We start from the raw sequence: 18044 nt of genomic DNA, 5'->3' as shown, positions 1-18044 counted from the left end.
ATGTCTTCTGTCGTATGGTTGGCATTTGCATTGAGAAAACTGTATAGCTCTCAGTTCTAGGTATGTGCATCACTAACCACTTGTTGTATAGTGATCATTTAATCGAGATCGCCAAAAATGCTTATAAGTGTTAAGGCTTTCTCCGACGATGCAAAAATTGTTTAACCCTTCTGATACTTGAGTCTTTCGTATAGATTTGAAAAAGAGCTTTGAAAATGATGGGCGATCGTTTTAAACTGAGACATTTGCTTTTCTTGCACACCGACAAAGTTTCATGCCTTTCATTGTTTTACCGATATTTTTACAGACAATGCTCTGGTGAAATAGACAGTTAAAGTTGTCGCCTCTAAAAATCCAACCGTAATATCCGTACTTTTGGAATGCTCATCATTTTACCCTTTAGATCAATTTTGGACCTATTGTTAAGTATATTGATTCTTTCCTCAGCCGCACTATATTTGCCACTCATTACAATCATTACTATTATTGATCATTTTAAATGTTTGAATCTTCTACCACTCTATGAACATTTATTGAACCCAGCAAGCAATCTGGGAAAAACCTTTGGAAAAACTTGTGTAAATTGAGTTATGGTAAACAAATTTCAGAACCTAATGCAGTTTGTGTCTTTATCTGTTCCCAAAACACGTAATTCAATTAACTCTCATGGCTCTGCAAAAGATGTTTAGAGTAATGAAAACGACGACCCTGAACAAAGTTTTAACTTTACTTGTTTCACAGATGAAGATATCGTCGAGGCAATGCTGTCCATTAAATCAGGCGCCGTAGGCATAGATGGGGTCAATCCGAAGTTCTTGAAAATTGTACTTCCTCATATTCTAAAATATGGAAATATGCTAAGATACTTCCTATCCCTAAGATTTTAAGCTGTGCTTAAAGAATATAGGCCTATTTCTATCCTACCATTCCTATCTAAAGTCTTTGAAAAACTACTTGATGCAAAGACAGCCTTCTAGATACAAATCAATCGGGGTTTCGACAAAAAGAAGCTGTAAAACGGCGCTTTTACTTGTTGTTGGTGATGTACGCAGAGCAATGGGCATGAATCTTGCTACTTTCTTAACGTTTCTAGATTTTTCAAAAGCGTTCGATCACTTTGTGCTGTACCAAAAACTTATGAACGATTTCAAATTCTCTCATTTTTCGGTTAAACTTCTGCAGTAATACTTACCTAATCGACAGCAGCCAGCAGGGATCCTTCAGGGTTCTATTCTTGGACCTCTATTATTTTCACTTTACTTTAATGAGCTTCCTCGACTGGTTAAATCTTTTAAAGTTCATATGTTTGCTAATGACGTCCAATTATACTTGAACACTCCCGTAGATAACATAAGAAATGCTATTAACTATGTTAATGAGGATCTATTAGTTATACAACAGTGGGCTCTCAAGCATAGCCTCACTCTCATTCCAAGAAAATCTAGAACTTTGTGTATTTACAAACGCGCCATTGATAAGTCAAGCTTTTCACCGACCGGTTCTACTGGGTGGCTCAGTTATTGAATTTGTAACGTCTGCTAAGAATCAAGTTATTATTTTTAACGAGACTTTAACTTGGAATCACCATGCAGCTAGTACAATTGGCAAGTAATATAGTGCTTTGTGTCTACTGGGGACATCCCAATGGTTTGTTCCTGTAAGTAGTAAGATGTTGCTTGTAAGATCTATTCTATTACCTGTTCTGCTGTATGGTTGTGTAGTGTGCAATAGCTTAAAAACAAGGCGAAAACTTAATATTATATACAACAACGTGGCCAGATACATCTTCAATATAAGATATTATGACCATATTTCATTTCAACTGCTCTACCCCTCTATTTAAGCCAAATAATTAAGCAGTTAAAATTTAATTAATTCGACCTTCACGCTTCTACTATAAAACAATAGTTTAAAAGTTAAATTTCATGTTATCATGAAAATAAAAATCATGATAATTTATTAAGAGTTAAACATAAGCAAATTGTGCTCATAATTCGACAACATTAATGGTAAGTTCTTCTAAAATGAAAGTCTTCAAACATACCTCTCAACTATGAACCATCATGATTTACAACAGATATTACCAGAAATGAATACAGCACCTTGTTAACACTTAATCCCTTGAAGTGGAACTATGTTCATATAAAAGAATCTAGGAATAGATATGCCTTCCATAGAAATAACTTTGAACAGAGACAGAAGACTTCCTCTTCAATTTCAATAAACATAACAACTACAACCCCAGGGGTAAATGTCTAAGTTTATGCAGCCGAGAGCTAAGCAAGTGGAAACACTTACAAGTTGTAGATTAATATTTCATGAATGCATAGTAAACAGTCTCAAATTTCCATAGCACCTTCTTCTCTAGCAGGATGAGTCTGAGTACTTATACAAATGGATAATGGGAACGTGTCCTTTACTATAGGACAATAAGCAAGGTACAAGAGCAAACCTGGCTATGTTCTTACTCTATGGCAAAGAGCAGAAGCCGCTTAGCATCAACAGAACACGCTCAAGATCCCAACTTTCTGCTTTATGTTGACAATTACTTTTTTGATTTAATGAAACTAGAGGGCGCTTTCTCATTGTTGTCCCCGTAGTCCCCGTCGTATCGTTTCAGTCAAAGTCAAACTGCCATCGTTTAGATTTCTACGCTCTCGCACAAAAGACAACAACGCAAAATACTTGGAAGCATCCATGTTGAAGAAAATTGTCGTTTTCGTTGTTGTGCCGCGGCCGCCGCAGGGTGCACCATGTCCGAGAAAAGTTAAACCGTCCTTAGTCGTTGTCGCGTTCCGCTCCACTCCGTTTCGTCCAACTAAGGTGGCTTGCTTCAGATTGATATTTTACATAACTTTGTAATAACACTTATTATAAAATTAATTTGAACTTTTATCTCATAGTACCACACCAATAATTAAGGATTATTTACCTATTTACTTGTTGATATTTTTTTAATCTTTGGGATTTTGTTGTTTGTTTGTTTTAATGGAATTAATTTTTGTGTCAGGAGGGAGCACAAGCACTCAGGCTAAGGGTCATAAATGCAGAATGTCTTATTATTTATTGGAACTCTTTTTTTTTGCCAGGTGTCTCTTTGTTGTATGATAAATTTGATGAGGTGCTGTGCTGATAGTTAACAAGTTGCAATATTATTGATCACTTGTTTGGAATGATTGTTCTTAGAATAGATGAATAATTTGGTTCGGAAAATTCAAGCCCAGAAGCTGTATTTTTACGAAAAACTGTCTGAGTAGAGATGAATGTTGAATTTTTAAGTAACTCGAGGAAATACTATACTTTACTCAGTTAGAATTATGAATGTATATCAAATACTAGCTCAAAACAATCTGGGAATACAAATATTTATGGGAATGTTTTAAATTAATTTTATTAATTTGTATGTGATGCTGATGTCTTCAAAACTTTTCGTCCACAGTAAAAAAATAAACTTTACTTGTGCACAGGATATAAATAAAAAAACATTCGTACTGTAAATTAGTAATCGAACACTTAAACAATGCTTTCAGAATTAATTACCCATCATAAACCATACGCATTTAAAAAATGGTTATGATGTTATTGGCTGAAGACACAATGGCGAAGCTGTAGCTTGTGGTACTGTCAAAGTTGAAAACTACAAAAACAACACACAGCGCTACAATGCGAAGTTGAAGCCGACTGAAGTTCAAGTTGGGTGAACTTTTACTTTTGACTTCATTCTGAAATTTGTTCGGTTTATATGGATAGACTTCCAGTCGTTTCTTATGAAACCCTTTGCTTTTAGCGTTTCTTTAAGCTTCGAGCTTCATTCATTATGTTTTGGAGGAAAGTTGGAAACAACTGGGTGGGTCCAAAGTGACTTCCTAAAAAGTAAAAGTTTCATACATTTTATTTTATATTAGAATTTTAGTTTACTAACTTCCCATATTAATTTTGACATTTCCCGACGTTTCAAGGTTCCTTAAGTCGGAATGAAAGATTTTTAGAAAGATGTCTGTGCGTGCGTGTGTTCTTACGTTCGTACGTTTTTTCGTCGTCCAAAGCTCAAGACCCAGTTGAGATATCGACATCAAATAAATTTTCTTATACAGATAATAATACAGAAAGATGCAGAAAGGGCTTTCAAGAAAATTGCGGGGGTGTTTTTTTTTACCATAGCAGTTTAAAGAAAAGGTGAAAATGTTGGTTGACCCTAAATATCTCTCGAACCAATAACGCTGGAGACTTGAATTACATTTTATATTATATAAAATACATAAAACCAGTATATTTTTGGAAAAAAATCCAATTAACGGTTTTTTATAAACCAAAAAAAAAACATTACTTAAAGTTGGTAAAAATTGTTATCGACTCAAATATCTTTTCAAAAATTCAAGATTATGGCTTCCAACTTATTTCATCTAATAATAAATATTGTTTTCAACATTCGCTAAAATTTCGAAAAAAAATCGAGTTCACATTTTTTTACAAAAAATAGAAACGTAAAAGAAATTTTAACAAAAGTTATTAAAAATTGATTTTCGATCCAAATATCTTTTCAAAACTGTGAGATATTGGTTTTAAATTACTTTTATCTTTTAAAAAATATTGTTTTCAACATTGTGAAAAATTTTGAGAAAAATCAAATTGACAGTATTTTTTATAAAAATAAAAGCCTAAACAAGAGAATTAATAAAAGTTGGTAAAAATTTACTTTCCACTTAAATAGCTTTTCAAAAATTAAAAATATCGTATTCCAATTTTTTTTTATTTCACAGAAAATATTGTTTTCGATATTCAATATTTTTATTTTTTAAAAGTCCAACAGTCCGTTTTTTTCACAAGAAATAGTACGCAAATCTGGTAAAAATTGATGTTCAGTTCTTGATATCTCTCAAATTCATCCAATTTGTAAAAATTTAAGGAATGCTTAAGTGGGTAAACATTTGTTTTCGACTAAAAATCTTTTTAACAATACTAGATTTTCAAACTAAACTATTTCTTGATATGAAAAATATTGCTTGTAATTTTAAAATGTTTGAGAATAATTCCAGTGACAACTTTTTTAACAAAATACGAAAACCCACAAACTTTTAAGCAAGACAAATTGACCAACGGGATGACAAGTTATCAGTGCGGGTCGCATCCAAGCCTCTTTTATATTGATATTTTAGTTTATTTTATATTATTATTTGATATATGATTTATGGTGATTTTTTGTGTTAGGTATGGAAGGAAATGTCCCTTAAATGAGCACCAGTATCATGTTGGGCGTAGCGCTTGTATTTTGGCACGATTGATTAAATTGAACTGCAAGATAGTGGTAGATTTGCAAACGTACGCCTTACTACTCAAATAACCACAAAGGAAAAATGTGAAACGTGGAGTTTAATTAAATCTTTAGGTTTTGAAGACTATTCGGTTGCCGAAAGCTTCAGTGTGGAGCAAAAAGTGTGCCTATAGTAGCTCCATCCTGGTGAAACTATATTTTAAGACTATATGCATACGCTCAAAAAATATTTTAAGGTAGCCCCTTATCTTTCACCATTTTGCTTATTTGCACATGATTCTGGACTCTACACAAATCTTAAAAGAATGCCAACACTAAAAATAAAAAGAGGCTGATGTGCGACGAACACTGATAACTTCCCATCCCGTCTATCGATTTGTCTAGCTTAATAGTTTAGTTTGAAAATTTAGTTTTTTTAAATGCATTTTTAGTCGAAAATAAATGTCTACCAATTTTAGTAGAATTTCTTAAATTTTAACAAATTGGATGAATGAATTTAATTTGCGAGATATCAAGAACCGACATCAATTTTAACAAATTTGGATAGATATTTGAGTGGAAATTCAATTTTTAATAACTTTTAGTAATGTTTTTTTTTAGGTGTTTATTTTTTATAAAAAAAAAACAATCACTTCGATTTTTCTCAAATTTTTCCCAAATGTTAAAAACGTTACTCTTTATTGCACAAAATTGTTTTGGAGATAAAATCATTTTGTATTCGGAAAATTTTCGAGGTGACAAATGTTTTTTTTTTAGTTTTTTTGATTTATAAAAAAAACGTGTATTGGATTTTTTTCGAAAAATATATTTGTTTGGTATCACGCTAGAATATATTATATAGAATTTTATTCAAGTTTCTAGCGTTTTTTGGTTCGTAAGATATTTAGGGTTAACCAAAATGTTCACCTTTTTTTAAACTGATATACGTTAAAAAAAAACCACGCACGCAATTTTCTTAAGAGCCTTTTCTGCCTTTTTATCACAACATTTATTTGAAGTCGATATCTCTTCTGGTTCTTGAGCTATATGGACAACGAAAAAAACGTTGCGAACGTACTGACGTACGAACATACGTATAGACGCACGCACAGACATCCTTTTAAAAATCTTTTATTTCGACTCTAAGGACCTTGAAACGTCGAGAAATGTCAAAATTTTTAATTTGACAAATCGGGCCCATTAAAAAAAACCTCTTATGGGAAGTAAATAATACTCATAACATTATATAGGAAAAACATTTTTTTTAAATAAGCCAGAAATGTCTCGGGTCTCTAACAACATCTTAAATAATCCTTTGCTGCCTGCATTGCACATTTAAGACCAGTGGCAACATTGTCTTGCAGCCATCAGCGATGCCGCCTCTTAAATGTTAGGTTTCACATGGCCACTAAAGTGAAACTCCTGGTTTGACGACGACAACAGGCATACAAAACGGCGCTGCATAGAAGGAACAGAGCTGCTCGCGAGCTCTACGACCAGAAGAGATAGAAAAAAAGGAGAACGAAAAGCGCGTGATCGAGGGGATAAAGGGCAAGTTTTATCAAAAGACAAAACAAACTAAATTTAAGAAGCCACGAACCGAGGAATATGGAAAGAAAGCTTCTCCAAATTGAAGAACGATGACGAATCGAATTCTGTTGTAAGGGAGAAAGAACCATTCAACCTAGGCGACGAAGAACAACAATTCCGCCTACCCGACTTCGTCAAAGTACATATATGTAGCTACTTATATCGAAACAGAATTCACACAAAGCTGTTGGAGCACGGCATCGCTGCCGAAAATTCAAAGCAGCAGGCGATGACTTGGTGAGGAGTATGCACCAACTTAACTTATCAGCGAAATTTGTTCATCAGATACTTTCTGCCGTATCATGTGATCCTCTGAGGCCTTACGTCAACAACTTGATGGATCCATGTAAGTGTGGCTTCAGACCAGGAAAGTCCACTACCAACCAAATATTCACACTACGGCAGATCTTGGAAAAAACCCAGGAACTTCAAATCGATACCGACCGTCTCTTTATCGATTATAAAGCCGCGTATGAAAGCATCTATGGGAAAGAGCTTTACAAAGTAATTTCTAGTTTTGGCATCCCTTTTAAATTTATCCGTTTGTACAGAATTTCGATGGATTTAGAAGCAAGTTGAGTAGTAAAACCATCTATCGATCAACTACTAGGATGCTTCGGTAGAAAAATTCTTACGGTGATTTTTGGTCCCGTCTGTATAGATGGAGAGTGAAAATAACGAAGTGTACTCGTACCTTACCACCAGTGCATTTCTCAAGAACATCTTCTATTGTACCGATTTAAAAGCCAACTCCAAGCAAAATAGTTAATTATTTGAGAGTCACAAAGAAAATAAAACACGATTGAAAAGATGTCCACTAAGAAACTTTTCTGAGAAAATCAAAATAGTTTCAATTCTTTTAAATTTCTTAAGGAGTACACTTTGACTGAACCCTTATCCTTAATACCTTACACCTCATATTTGAACACTGTTTTGTTTGGTATAAAACTGTTCCTTAAAAAAAAAAAAAAAAACGTGTAAGTGCTCAAAAATATTATAAGGTATTGAATGGGATCCGACATCTTTGATATTATAACAAAGGTCACCTAAATACCAACACCGGACCGGATATCCCTTCAGGTAAACCTAAATGGCAACTTTTTGTTGGTCTATTTAATAACCTATATGTACATATATATCTACTATGTCTTTTATATTTAAGGTTAGAATGTTTTATCGATTCATTTGAGCCTTTTACAATATATCTTTAGAAGCTGTTGCCATGACACTCAATAAAACAGCTCGAAGGACCAAATAGTATCGGAGAAGATAAATTTATACAGACTGCAAAGTATATCCAGGAGATGAAATACTCAAGCCTCATGTGAATGATGCGAAATCACAGGAACAATTGGATCACGATTGTGCCCTGAATTCAAATGTGTTTACTCTTAGGGTAAGAACTTTTGAGGTAAACGAGAGTAAGAGTGTGTATGTGGTAAGAGAAATTACCGCCCTCTCCTCTAGGACGTAAACGAAAAAAGATTTTGCTTGAAGATGGTTGCCACTCTCCAACTTCTAACAAATTTAATGTGACTTTTTTATTGAAATTTGCCAATTGTTACTATTTTACAAAAAGCCCATAGAGGAAACTTAGACTTTGAAATATTTTCAGAATATAACAGATATGGCAAACCATGAAATAACTTATCCAAAACAAATTTGCAAATCACTGAAGGGTTTAAAAACCTGCGACATATCCTAAAAACGGCTAAAATTTACGAAAGAGTGCAATAAATCCAAAATAATTTGTATTTTTAGAAAATTTCAAACCTTCTATACGCGGCGGTGGCAACACTGAAAGCGGTTCCGTGACTTTATTATAGTATCTCATAGGTACTTAAAGGTCTTACAATATTCTGCCAGGTCATGGATGAATGAATGAAAGAAAACACAGAGAAAGAGGAGAATAAATAAGTTGAAAACATTTATTTAGTCTTTCTTTATATTTTTCGGAAAAAAAAGGTATTTTTGTTTCATTAAGTATGCAATGGAGGTAAACGAATGAAGCATGAAATCAAGGATTAGGCGTGTGTTATTTATTGGATTTGAGACCAAATCCTTCCTTAGGCATAGGCAAAGTCTAGTAAGTGAAGATCTCGCTATATACACTAATATGTGTATTTGCATTTGATGAAGCTGTCTTTATGAAGATTATCATGGTAGTTAAAATAAAATGCTTGTCTATGAGCTAAGCATATAAACAATCCTTTGAAAAAGAGTGAGGTTCATCCTAGATGTTTTGAATAATAATTTTTTTTTCTTAAAAAATATGCAAGGAAAAGAAAACTTGCTATTCTTATTGAACATTTAAAGTTCAATTCTAACAATAATAAGAATTAAATTATAATTTCTTATGAATAATATAAAATTAAATAATGGATTAGTAGCTTTTTGGTGATGAAAGAGTTCCAATTACTGAGTACGTACTGATCTTTTTAACAAGTTACATCAAATTGGTATAATATGCATCACAGTTCACCTCTTGAGGAATGACCTCTTTCGACATTGGATAAATTGCAATACTGACGATATAAGATAATTTAAATAGCCTTTATTCGTCTAAATTTGGGTGCATAGGAGCTTGATCTTCTATGATATGCTGAAGTCTTTTAAACTAAAAGTGAAAAAGAAACATAAAAATGGCGACAAATAAACGTCGATAAAACACATACTTACTTAATAACTTTTTTCATGATATTTCTTTTTTGATATAAAGTTTCAATGTTGAAATTATGTGTGAAACACTAAAATTTAAATGACCATCACGTGAACTTTTGCAAGCATCGATTCTTTTGATTCGACCACTTTTTGAGACATATTGGGCTGTATCTTAGCTATAACTGGACGAATGTTAAACGAAGGTTAATCTGCATAAACACGGTCTTTCACGTAGCCCCACAAAAAAAAAGTCCAGCGGTGTCAAATCGCATGAGCTGGTGACCAGTTGATATCGTCACGACGAACAATTACGCGGCCAGGAATTGTCTCTTGCAATATTCGCTTGAGTTGTGTGGCATGTGGCACCACTTTATTGAAACCTAATGTGCCGTAATACAGTCCTTATTCCTGACAACGACGAGGAATTCACACATTCTGGTGTTTGGCAACACTTTCACTTACATCAGTGATATTTTCAGCGGTTCCAGCTTTGGATCGTTGCCATCTCCATTAAAGATGATTGACAAGTATGGACTGTTATACAATTTGTAGAGACAGAATCGAGAAATTTGATAGCGGCCTGGCTATCAAAGAAAATACGGATATCAGATGTTGATAACACGTTTTTACGACAATATTATTTTATCGCCAAAAGTTCCTTCTTGAAAACGCTACATTGATTGGGAAGGTGGAAAGAGAAAATTAATTTCAGTCGTTCTAAGTACACACCTTCATTTGTTTTTGATCCACCAGTAAAAAAAAAATTGAATTGACTCGACTCGACTTCCAGGAGTACCCTATCCTCCCAGAAAGATTCGGAAGGTTCAGAAATCTGAAAGTTTCTGTCGGATTGCAGTTGGGGGAAGTTGTAGTCTGTGTCTTGTTCAGGAAAAAACCATTAAAATCGGTTCATTAGTTGCTGTGAAAATATTTCAATCAATATAAAGAAAGCTAAAGTTGTCCCTAGACGTTCAATATTATTGGGCAAAATATTCATTTCTAAAAGGTTTTCAATAAGGGTGGGAAGATGTGGCGTTTGTGTGTGGACGTAAGTCCGTTCTGCTGGAACTACATGTCCTCTATGTCCAAATGGTTCAATTTAGACCATACAAAATTAGATATCGTTATGTAGCGCTCGCTGTTGACGGTGACCGCCGTCTTTTTCAAAAAAGTACGCGCCAATTACGCCACCGGCCTAAAATCCACAACAAACGGTAACTTTTTGAGGATGCATTATCACCTGGTGAACCTCGCGTGGGTTGGTGTTGTTCCATATACGGCATTTTTGCTTCTTAACACAGACATTCATCTTATAATGAGCCTTGTCAGCGAACAAACTGCGTTGTCTATAGTCATGAACTTTGAGCTCCTGGGTCAGCTAGATCTTGTACGGGTGTAGGCAAAAAATTTGCCAAGTTGAAGTCTGCGAAAGTACGAGTTCGGCGCAGCGCTGCACGGCTACCTCAGGTTCTGCTGTTCACTTTTACGGGCCGCAGCGATGTTCTCGGCCGATCTTGTGTTCCTTGAACGTACGGGTGTTGGCTGATTGTTGAACGTTGAAGAGTCGACGGCGTTAACGAACACTTATTTTGATAATAAAGTTTTTTCATTTGAACGCGCTGTGTAACTTGCCACGATGATTTGGCATAAACAACTGAATAACAAACAAAAGATTTGACAGATGCCAAGAAAATAAAATGGACGCCACGGGGCCACAAAATCTACCAACGCAAATTTAGAAACCCTATATAATTGGTGCTCAAGAAATTAAATTTCTGTACTACTTGCTGTTTATCAACTGCGGAATCTCTTTAACTGTATTTTGAGAGTATTTTTTCATTGTGCACTTTTTATAAGAATTGCATTCATAAGAAATTTCAAGCTCGATATTATAATCAAGACTAATAACGATGGTAAAGGAGTCAAAAAAAGTGAGTCCCCTAATTCCGTCCGTCTGATTGCCTGCTTAAAAGGTTTAAAGGTTTTCGTGTTTTATTAAAAAAAATTCAGTTGAATTATTCCAAACAAAAATTTAAATAACCAATAATATTTTCTATTTTTTTAACGAGATTTTTATTCGAAACCCGATTTTTACCACTTTTAAAGATTTTTAGTCGAAACTCGATTCTTATCAACTTTAGTAGAAATTCTTCAAAGTTTTAATTTATTATATAATCAAATACAATTGGTTGAATGGAACTAATTTGAAGTCAATATCTTTTATTGTTCACAAGGTATCGAGAACCGAACGTCAATTTTTACCAATTTTGCATACTATTTTTTGTAGATTTGTTTTTAATTGAAAAAAGGGATAGTTGGATTTTTATAAAAAAAAAAACACTTAATGTCGAAAACAATTTTTTCTGTTGGGTAAAATTAGTTTAAAGCCAATTTTTCAAATTTTTGAAAAGATATTTGAGTCCAAAGTAAATTTCTACTAAGTATTGTTTTTTTAAGGTTCGACTTTCCTCAAAAGTTCACCAAATATTGAACACAAGACGAACGTACGTACACACACAAGCACAGACATCTCTCTAATGATCTTTTATTTCGACTCTAGGGACCTTGAAACGTCGAAAAATTTAAATTTTTTAATTCGACAAATCGGACCGATTACAATTACTTCCTATGGAAGGTTAAAAATGCTTGAAAAAATTTCAAATGGGCCGTCTTCTAGAAAATTTGTATTTTCGATTTTGATAAAAAATATTAGCCTTAAAAAATAGCAAAACGTGAAAATACTTTAATACTTGCTGATCTGCAATGCAGTCCTTATCTTTTCGAAGCGTATGTCCAATCCATTGCCATTCACGCCTTTGTATTATAGAATCTATAGATTCCTGGACTGTCCTTCTATGAAGGACCTCATTTGATATACGGTTTGACCAGAAAATCCTTAGAATGTTACGAAGACATCTACTCACGAAGGTTTGTAGCTTTCTAAGTAAGTAAGTAAGTAAGTAACAAATTCATTTTTATTAGTATATAATATATACAGAGTTAATAATTATTTATATGAATATTAAAGCTATGGCTAAGCCGTCAGCCTGGTTGGTAAATATAGGTACTTTTATTATTTATAATATTTAAAACTTTAGATAATAGATACAAAAATCAAACATATTCTGTTATTAAAAGCATTCGGTATTTGTAAATTGCACTCAAACCAGTCACATCCGTTTAGAATTTGAAGTGTTTCTTGCATTGTTAATGTTTGTTTACCAAAGAAACGTATCCTTTGTTGTTTAAATATAGGACATATACTTATAACATGAAAGCAATCCTCTTTGGATTTAAGATTACAAAGGGTAAAAAATTGATTGAAGCTGCCGTTGTAAGGATTACCGTTTAAACTGAGTGTCTCGCTTCTTGCTTTAAATATTAAAGATATTTCTTTGTAACTCAGTGAATCGTTGAAGTAATTTCTATTGAGTCTTGTATTGAGTCTTCATTCTTTTGGATAATTTTATAGAGCTGATCTTTTACATTGCACAAGTTGTTTATGTCTATACGGAGCATTTCTCCGCAAGAGCTTCCAATATATTGCCATTTCGCGAACCACCAATCCCTATTCCTCAATTCATATAAAAGCATCTTTTTGGATACTCTGGAGTTCTGAAAAGCACATATTTTGATTATAAAATCAGCCTGTGCTTTAAGTGTATTTGCCATGAGTTGAGGTAAGCTTGCTTCCAAGTAGATTGCGTAACTTGGTGTGTTGAGTGGAAGATTGAAAAGTTTTTTCAAAAAATTCCTTTGGAATTTCTCAATAACCTCATATTCCTCTGATCCCCAAACCTGAGAGGCATAGCACAAGGTTGATTTCACAACAGCATCAAAAATTTTGTATTGTATCTTTCTATTAATGGCTGAAGTAACCTTCCAAGTGCTGCACGCATAAAGAATCACATTTGTGCGAAACAGTTAAAGTTTTGTCCTTATGCTGATAGAGTTATTCCTCCAAATTTTCGACAACATATCGAACGCCGCTTTTGCTTTGCCGATGCAGCAGATGACGCCTTATTCGGTTCCGCCTTCGATGAAGACGATACTTCCTAGGTACTGAAAGCACTCCACTTTTTCCACCAGTTGCGAGGAAATATTTATTTGAGAGGATGGTCGGGTTACGATACGAGGCTGATCATTTTTATTTTGCCTGAATTAATTGTCAACCCCACAACTTCTGCTTCTCTCTCCACACGTGTAGTCATTTTATGGAGGTCCATGATCCTAAGAGAGAGTAAGCAAATATCGTCTGCGTAATCCATGCTTTTAATAGGATGTCAAAGTCCATTGGAATCCTCCTCTACCTGACAAAGCTGCTCGCAGTACATCGCTTATCACCAACAAAAACAATATTGGCGACAGAATACAGCCAGTCTGACTCCACTACGGATTTAAAAATCATCTGACAACCTACCATATTGTAGAACGCGACATGTGTTGCTTTAATATTAGCAATTAGATTTTCTGAGATGCCTCTCCTCCGTTAAGCTAACCAACTTTACTAACTTTACTCCCTGTTAAAGCTATCAAAGGCCTTCTCGAAGTCGATAACATGAAAGTGTACTGGTGATCGATATTTACGGCACTGTTCAATAATGATCCGCAGGGTGTTAATATGATCAATACAGGAGGATCCAGCACGGAATCCTGATTGTTCGGCATCGAGTGTGGCCTCAAGGTGTTCTCTGATGCGTTCCAGTATAACTTTTGCTACTACTAGTATACAACGGCAAAAAGAACGCAAATTCCTCTCCAGTTTTCGCACTTTATTAGATCTCCTTTTTTTGGGAGCTTGACGATAATTCCCTTCTTCTACTCATGGGGGAAGCTTCTTTTATGAGCGGATGAAGCAATTCACTTGATGACATTGTCGCTGCTTGTAAAAGCTCTGCTTGATGTGCCTGATGTGTTTTTGAAAAACCAACACCTATATATTTTTAAATATTAGAGTTAACTTCATGTTCACCTGTGGAGATCTTAATTAAATTCAATTATTTTCTCTTAACATTAAACTATTTAGAATCTTAAAACCACGTATGTATTTATTTATAATACGATATGAATGTTACAGCGTTCATAAAACAGCTAGACCGGTCTTTACCATCGATTAAAAATCAAACCAATTAATTTATGAATGCGTATACCCACATTTAAATAACATTTCAATCGTTTACCGTTTAAGGCCGTAAAACTCCAGGGGGTCCACTTCCAGCAGGTACATTGAGAACAAGCTTCTTGCTATTGGCTTTAGATTAACATGTTAACTAAATGCTCTTTGCAGAAAGGGCACATTAAGCTTTGGTATAAATATAACTAGTGTAAAGTGGCATTTTATCTGATCTGGTCGATCTAATTCGGAGTGAAGAACATTAACAATTACTTGACTTAAGTCGACAAAACAATAAATTAATATATTTAACGAATAACACTTAAATGGGACCAGATCAAGTGCAAATATGTATTTCATTCTTTTTCGAACAGAAGAACCTTGAAATGCCCCATTTGGCAATAAAATTGGAATAATTATTTTGCAAATTAAAAGGAACGACTGCAACATCGCAGCAGCAGAACATGATGGGCAGAATATAATGTGTGTATCGATGTTATGTGCTGTACATGGATTGATGGAGACATCTACTTTGAATTCCTTTCTTGTTTTTACTTCATGGAGCCTTAAGTGCATACTCTGTTTTTCAACAGTTGGCAGTCTTGTTGAGATGTGAGGTGTGAGGGTTTTAAATTATTCCTTTAGTTGAATTGGCTATGAGGTGTTGGAAAAAATAGTTGATGGGCTCAGTCAATAAAAGAAGTGTGTTAAGTACGAAGGAAAATTATTAATTCAAGTGAATTCATTAATCAAAAGATACATACATTTGTTCACTTGTAAATGGAGGAGCTGCTGGCTAGAAACAATTCGAACCGAAGGAGTAGTGTGAGGGAAGGTATGGTGCCGTAAAGTTCATAGAGTTTATTTACTAACTTAATGTGGCGCTACAGACCTGTATGAACTAGGGCCTCACTCAACAAACTTCTTAATTTAGCTCGGTCCCCAGCTAGATGTCTCCAGTTGCGCACTCCAAGTTGGGTGAGGTCACTAGTGCGTCCCCGATCCGCAGTTTTCCTCCACTGTCCTGCGGATGTGCATTCGAATAATTTACGGGACGGAGCGTTGTTGTCCATTCGATCTACATGACCCAACTATCTGGACTTTAATTCTTTTAGTGTGTCAGTGTCGCTCTACAGCCCGTACAGTTCGTCGTTTTATATTTTCCGTAACTCTTCATCTATGCAGGCGGGGCCAAAAATCACCCGAAGCATTTGTCTCTCGAAGCATCGTAAGACGCCCTCATATTTTCTTAACAAGGCCCAGGGCTTGTCTAAAACCTTTTTGTGACATCGGTGCGATCTTGTCCGACCTTGCAGCCTTCATTCTCCATAGTCATTCTGAACAGACGGATAAGTTTGAAAGAAATTACTTTGCAAAGCTCTTCCCTAAAGATGCTGTCACATGCGGTTTTAAAATCAATAAGGAGATGGGGGGTATCGATTTGAAGTTCCTAATGTGAATATTTGTTCCCTGTTGGACTTTCCTTGTCTGAAGCCACATTAATAAGGCCCTATCAGGTTATTAACGAACAGCTAACGATGTTCATATCATACGGCAAACTATGCTGAGATCTCACTTATCGGGCATGCTGTTTTCCGATCATATTTTGCAGCTGAGTTGGTGCATACTCCCAACCAAGTTATTGTCTGCTGCTTTGAATAATTCGACAGCTATGTTGTCAACTCCAGCAGCTTTGTAGGACTTCAATATCGAATCTTCTAAAAGTACTTCCTTGTTTTGGCTTGTTTAGGCATACCTCAGTTGGTCCTTCGGAATGTTCGGACATCTTGTATATGGAAAATCTGGTTGACAGTTGATTTATCAGGAGATTTCCACTTTTCCCTCCTGGACATCCAGATGTGTGAACTGCGTACTAGCTACCAGGACAAATCGACAGATGGGATGGGAAGCAATCAGTGTAGGTCGAGTCCTAGCCTCTTTTCTTCCATTTCATTTCAATTTCCTATCGTACATTTAAAACTTAGGACTTTTTAAAAGTAGGTTATTTCTAAATTTATAAAATATTATTATAAATAATATAATTTTTAAGGCAAATAGAGTCTGGAATTCCATCCACACTGTATATCTTTTACAAAATAGTAATGATAAAAATGTTGTGTGAGTTGGAAAACCATTCCCTATCAGTTTTAGTTGTTTTTGTGCTTTGTAAATAAGTACTCAATTAAATTTTTGTTAAAAAATAACTTAAAGTTAGCAACAATATTTTGCATATGAATTTATCTTAGTTCTGTTTTGTACATTCTTATTTGTTATACAAAAATTGACGTTTGAATTTTTCTAAAAAAATTAATGCATTTTTAGTCACCTAACAGTTTACTCACAATTTATTAATAGAATGAGTGAATTTACATTTTATAGGGCCATAAAGAGGATAAGTGCTTTAAAAAACATTCACTTGGGTTCATTCAAAGAATTTTTGTTAGTATCTTAAATGTACACTTTAAAGATAGTTTTATTTTGAATAGCGAATGGTTTTATTCGATCCCAAGACCTTCGGCAAGACACTCTTATATACACATTACCCATGAACTATACTGAAATATACAGCCTCTGGTCTGGCTTTGTATTAAATAATATTGTTATTCTGGCCTGTGTGAAATTCTGCCTTGGTCTGTCTCTCATATATTGATGGTCAAAAATAGTTAATTAATACTTATAATTGTGTACCATAAGTAATCAATTAAGCCATAAATGGTTCTACGCCATACGTTATTATATGCAAACAATGCTTTAATTAACATGCTTGACAAACTATAATTATCACTTAATTGAAATTATGATTACAAAATTGGTAAAACAAAATCAATTAAATGCCAAAGTGCAGCAAAGATTTTGATCAGGAAATTTGAATATATATGGGCCCGACCGCAGCCTTACATTGGCAGGTTCGTATATTCTTTGTTTTTGCTATACCTATAAAGTATACAAATCATGTTTGCTTAAAAATGTAAACAGAGGTATTATACATGAATGTCCAGTCCATACCTATCCAATAGGTTACTGTCTTGTTACCTTTTAATATGTAATGTAGGTTAGCTAACAGCTAGAAACAAAATAAAAGTCTTTGGGGCAAGAAGCAGAGTTGTTGTAGTTGCGATTGTCTTGGATTATTATTTACATTTAAAAAGAATCGATGTTGCATAACAGATATTGAATCGAAAACAAATGAAGGGGTTTATGAGGTGTGTACTCTGACGAATTAAATTAAGTCTCACATTTGGGCTCCCCGCGGAACTTTTCCCAATAAATATATTTTTAAGCTACATTCCACCCAATAGCTCGTTAGAATTATAATAACTAAAAACGATAAAAAAAAAAATTAGCGGGTACTGCCTGTTGCAAGGAATTGAAAAATCCTTAAAAAGTAATTCTTGTCATGAAAAAAGTGCTTTCTCAAATTAGCCGTTC

This window comes from Eupeodes corollae, chromosome 1 (assembly GCF_945859685.1).
Source record: "Eupeodes corollae chromosome 1, idEupCoro1.1, whole genome shotgun sequence".
NCBI classification, from domain to species: domain Eukaryota; kingdom Metazoa; phylum Arthropoda; class Insecta; order Diptera; family Syrphidae; genus Eupeodes; species Eupeodes corollae.
The sequence above is the reverse complement of the archived record's forward strand: the minus strand, read 5'-3'. Positions refer to the sequence as shown.